A 5,978-nucleotide genomic window follows, 5' to 3' on the forward strand; every position below is an offset into this window, starting at 1 on the left:
GCCTTACAAGATCGTAGGTTTTTGAAATAAACACTCGATCAGAAATTTCTAAATTTAGACATGTACAGCTGCCCTTGGATCTTGTCCAACGCACAAGTGTTTTATTCAAACCAACAACAACATTAAAAAAGAAACAGTACTTTCAGTACGTTATTTTCACACATGCACCCAGTTAGTTTTGTTTTTATAAACTATCTCCGCATATATCTAAAATGAAACACTAAAATTAAAAGAACTGTTAGTGGGCTGTTTTATTTTGGGTTAAAATGCTGTTCAGTATTAATGTTATTTAATGAGTTCGGATCAGAGGTATTTAATGTTTACATTTGTATTATTTGTCCTATTAAAATGAATAAAGTAAACTAGGTAAAACCGTAATGTTTTTCAGATTTCTGTACTTTAGCTCAGTGTAATTCCATCTTTATAATGGTGCCTTTGGTTGATAGCATTCAGTACAAAGTCCAGAATGTTTTTTGTGTACAACTTCTGAATAAATCTGTTCGATACTTACGACCAATGTTTTGTTTTGTCTCACTTGCCTCCTCTCCCCTGTCCTAATTAGACTGCGAGCTGGAAGAATATCACCAATAGTTAAGTTCCCGTATGTGATGATGGTTAAGACTGGAACATACACACTCTTGGTTGGCTCAATTTTTCCCTTTACCACAATGGTAAAGGAAATTTTATGTCTTTTGAAAATAGTCTTGATGGAGTTCAAAGATAAAATATCATCCAGTATTGCTCTACTTGAATCCTTGTTCCAAGGTGTTGATTTGATTTGATTTATTATTGTCACATGTATTGGTATACAGTGAAAAGTATTGTTTCTTGCGCACTATGCAGACAAAGCATACCGTTCATAGAGAAGGAAACGAGAGAGTGCAGAATGTAGTGTTACAGTCATTGCTAGGGTGTAGAGAAAGATCAACTTAATGCGAGGTAAGTCCATTCAAAAGTCTGATGGCAGCAGGGAAGAAGTTGTTCTTGAGTCAGTTGGTACGTGACCTCAGACTTCTGTATCTTTTTCCCAAAGGAAGAAGGTGGAAGAGAGAATGTCCGGGGTGTGTGGGGTCCTTAATTATGCTGGCTGCTTTGCCGAGGCAGCGGGAAGTGTAGACAGAGTCAATGGATGGGAGGCTGGTTTGCGTGATGGACTGGGCTTTTGGAGTTTCTTGCGGTCTTGAACAGAGCAGGAGCCAGACCAAACTCTGATACAACCAGAAAGAATATTTTCTACGGTGCATCTGTAAATGTTGGTGAGAGTTGTAGCTGACATGCCGAATTTCCTTAGTTTTCTGAGAAAGTAGAGGCGTTGGTGGGCTTTCTTAACTATAGTGTCGGCATGGGGGGGGGGGACCAGGACAGGTTGTTGGTGATCTGAACACCTAAAAACGTGAAGCTCTTGACCATTTCTATTTCATTCCTGTTGATGTAGACAGGGGCATGTTCTCCACTGTGCTTCCTGAAGTCGATGACGACCTCTTTCGTTTTTTGACATTGAGAGAGAGATTATTGCCTTCGCACCAGTTCACCAGATTCTCTATATATCGCATTCCTGTACTCTGTCTCGTCATCGTTTGAGATCCGACCTACTGATGTCGTCAGCAAATTTGAAAATCGAGTTGGAGGGGAATTTGGCTGCACAATCATAGGTGTATAAGGAGTATAGTAGGGGGCTGAGAACACAGCCTTGTGGGGCACCGGTGTTGAGGATGATTGTTGAAGTGTTGTTGCCTATCCTTGCTGATTGCAGTCTGTGGATTAGGACTTTCAGGATCCAGTCGCAGAGGGAGGAGCCGAGGCCCAGGCCACGGAGTTTGGAGATGTGTTTCATATGAATAGTAGGCTGAGCTGTAGTCAATAAGAGTCTGACATAGGTGTTCTTGTTATCTAGGTGTTCCAAGGTTGAGTGCAGGGCCAGGGAGATGGATTCTGCTGTGGACCTGTTGTGGCGATAGGCAAACTGTAGTGGATCCAGGCTGGAATTGATTTGTGCCATGACTAACCTTTCGAAGCACTTCACAATGATGGATGTCAGTGTCACTGGAAGTTAGTCATTAAGGCACGCTGCTTGGCTTTTCTTTGGTATGGGGATGATGGTCGTCGTCTTGAAGCAGATAGGGACAATGTTATAAAGAGAGGTTGAAGATGTCTGCGAATACCCTTGCCAGCTGATCCGCGCAGGATCTGAGTGCTCGTCTGGGTACCCCATCCGGGCCAGTCATTTTCCGTGCGTTGATCTTCGAGAAAGCTGCTCTGACATCTTCAATGGTGACCTCAGATACAGTTCATCCATGGCTTCCAGGGTGGAGGGTGTGCTCTTGCTCAAAACGGGTGTAGAATGCATTGAGCTCATCAGAAAGGGGTGCATTGGAGCCGGCGATTTTACATGCCTTCATCTTGTAGTCTGTTATGTCTTACAGACCTTGTCATAGTCGGTGGGGATCCGTGTGGCTAGCCTGGGACTCTAGCTTGATCCGGTACTGTCTTTTGTCATCTTTGATGGATCTCCTTAGATTGTATCTGGCTTTCTTGTATAGATCAGAGTCGCCTGACTTGAATGCCACAGTGGGTGGCACAGTGGTTAGCACTGCTGCCTCAGTGCCAGAGTCCCAGGTTCGATTCCTGGCTTGGGTCACTGTCTGTGTGGAGTTTGCATGTTCTCCCCGTGTCTGCATGGGTTTCCTCCAGGTGCTCCGGTTTCCTCCCACAGTCCAAAGATGTGCGGGTTAGGTGGATTGGCCATGCTCTAAATTGCCCTTTAGTGTCAGGGGGACTAGCTAGGGTAAATGTATGGGGTTATGGGGATAGAGCCTGCTTGCGATTGTGGTCGGTGCAGACTCGATGGGCGAATGGCCTCTTTCTGCACTGTAGGATTCTATGATGATTATTACCTAGACTTCAGCAAGCAGTGGATATCCCTGCTCATCCATGGTTTCCAGTTGGGAAGCACAGGGATTTGCTTCTTTGGCACACAATCTTCTCCAAACTTACGAATGAAGTCAGTTATTGTAGTGGCGTACACGTTCAGGCTGGTCGCAGAGTTTTTAAATACTGACCTGTCCACTGACTCTAAGCAGTCCCATAGGAGATCATCTGATTCCTCAGACCAACATTGCACGACTTTCAGTTTTTGCTTGTAAGCCGGGAGTAGGAGCACAGCCTTGTGGTCTGATTTGCTAAAGTGTGGGCGGGTGATAGAGCGGTAGGCATGTTTGATATTTGTGTAGCAGTGGACTAGGATATTTGGGCCTTTGGTGGAACAGGAGATTGTTGGTGGTAACTTGGTAGTATGCTCTTGAGCTTGGCCTGATTGAAGGCCCCGGCCATGATGAACACGGTCCGGGATGTTGGGACAAATGAGCAAAAGCTTGATCACAGAGGTAGGTTTTAAGGAGGAGAGAGAGGTGAAGTGGTTTACAGAAGGAATTCCAGAGTTTGGACCCTGGGAAGCTGAAGGTTCAGTCGCCAATGGTGGGGTATGGAAATTTGGGAACGTACAAAAGAATGGAAGAACTCTAAGCCCTCTAAGGGTTGTAGGCCTGGATAAAGGGGAAGGACATGGAGGAATTTGAACACACGGATAAGAATTTTAAAAGTGAGACGTTGGTGGTTTGGGAACCAATTTAGGACATTAACATCTGGAAAATGATCAGGAATGAGAATTGTGATCCAAATGGGTGACATAGATCTGTTCCACACATGGATCTATCTTTATGCTTCAACAATAAAGGATTGGGTGGCACAATCTTTTCAACTCTGTGGCAGGCTTGCAACTTGACCTAATTAGTGAGTTAACTGTTGTCTTTCACTTAACTGATCCAACGTAAAATGAGTTTGTGATCTCAAATTCAGGATCTGGTATAGTGTGAACAGCCCTATGGAAATGAATGTCCCTCTAGTTGCATAATAGAATAAATAGCATTCTAGATTTATCCACTAAATCCAACAGAATTCCTGATGCCTGTCACAAGTTTAACTGCTGCTGTAGGGATTGCTTCTCTGAAGTTTGTTCCATTTTTTTCTGTAATAATAACAAGAAGGCTGTCAGCACTTCTATTTACAGGATAAAACTGACCACCCGATGTCTGCAGAAATGGAGTTAAATGTAGATGTCTGGATGTTGTTTTCGGTGATATCCTACTCTGCAGTGTGTGGCAGCTTACATGAATGGAATCTGCATGGGGATCACTGATTGCAGTGTGTGAGTTTTTAAGTGTTTAACATTTAATTACTAACAGCATCTTGGATGCTGAATAAATAATTTTATAAGCATAGAATCTCATTCCTGCAGAAGAAAGATAATGCTGGATTAATGCTTTGTATTAGATTCCAACTAGAAATCAGTTTGGTCCAAGAGGTAGAACTCTTGCTCTGAGTTACAAGGCTCAGGGTTAAAGTCCTACTCCAGGTGGCACAGTGGTTAGCACTGCTGCCTCACAGCGCCAGGGACCTGGGTTCGATTCCCGGCTTGAGTCACTGTCTGTGTGGAGTTTGCACATTCTCTCTGTGTCTGTGTGGGTTTCCTCTGGGTGTTCCGGTTTCCTCCCACACTCCAAAGACGTGTGGGCTAGGTTGATTGGCCTGCTAAATTGCCCCTTAGTGTCAGGAGGTTAGTAGGGTTAATAGGTAGGGTTACGGGGATAGGGGCTGGGTGGGATTTTGGTCGGTGCAGACTCGATGGGCCAAATGGTCTCCTTTTGCACTGTAGGAATTCCATAGATTCTATGAAATCGATGTTGATGCTCAGATTATCTGGTCTTTATAACATATTTCATGTGAAAATTCATGTTTCGATGGTGGGAGTTTGCTCTGCGTAAGTTAGCATTTCCTACATTACAACAGTGATTATACTTTATTGGCTCCAAAGCACCTTGAAACATCCATGGCTGTGTTTAAAAGTTTATTTATTTTATTATTGTCACAAGTAGACACTCCAATGAAGTTACTGTGAAAAGCTCCTAGTCGTCACTTGTTCGGGTACACTGAGGGAGAATTTAGCATAACCAGCACGTCTTTCAGACTGTGGGAGGAAATCGGAGCACCTGGAAGAAACCCACGCAGACACAGGAACATAGAACATAGAACAGTACAGCACAGAACAGGCCCTTCGGCCCACGATGTTGTGCCGAACTTTATCTGAAAGAACGTGCAGACTCCACACAGTGACCCAAGTCAGGAATTGAACCTGGGTCCCTGGTGCTGTGAGGCAGCAGTGCTAACCACCATGCCACCCTGTATCAATTCAAGTTTTATTTTTTGACCAGCCTGCAACAGGTCTCTGGACAGCTGCATGCAAAGTGAACATTGAAAGCTATCCATGGATAAATGCAAAATACTGCGGATACTGGAATCTGAAACAATAACGGAAAAATGCTGGAAAATCTCAGCAGGTCTGACAGCATCTGTGGGGAGGGAATAGAGCCAACGTTTTGAATCTTCGTTGACGAAGGGTCATCTCAATGTTGGCTCTATTCTCTCTCCACAGATACTGTCAGACCTGCTGAGATTTTCCAGCATTTTTCTGTTTTTGTTGAAAGCTATCCCTCCAGTCTGGAGAATTACTTTTTATCCCCCAAAAATCTACTTTATTTATAAATCTGAGAGGACATTAAAATCATTCCAAAATGTCCATGACATGAAAAGCAATAATAGTCATGGTGTTTGCATGCAGTTAGTGTGGGGTGTGCCAGTGTTTCCCCCCAGTGTGTTTGGGGGTGGGACATTTGGCCAATGTCACCTTGTCCCAGGGACACAGCAGCCAGCAATGTAGCCAAAGAACAGGTGTGCAGACTTTAGATGACCAGAGCGCCGCCTGCATCAAAATAGGAGACGAATAGGAGGGAATATTTTCAACCAGCACGCACATCAGCATTAGGGGGAAAAGAGTGAGGGACAAGCGCTGTTGCTTTTTTTTATGTTGGGAGGGAGGGTGTGGGTTGGAAGCAGGCGGCCGCGGCGGCGGCCAACGCAGACGG

Source organism: Mustelus asterias, chromosome 28 (genome assembly GCF_964213995.1).
Source record: "Mustelus asterias chromosome 28, sMusAst1.hap1.1, whole genome shotgun sequence".
In the NCBI taxonomy this organism is placed as follows: Eukaryota; Metazoa; Chordata; class Chondrichthyes; order Carcharhiniformes; family Triakidae; genus Mustelus; species Mustelus asterias.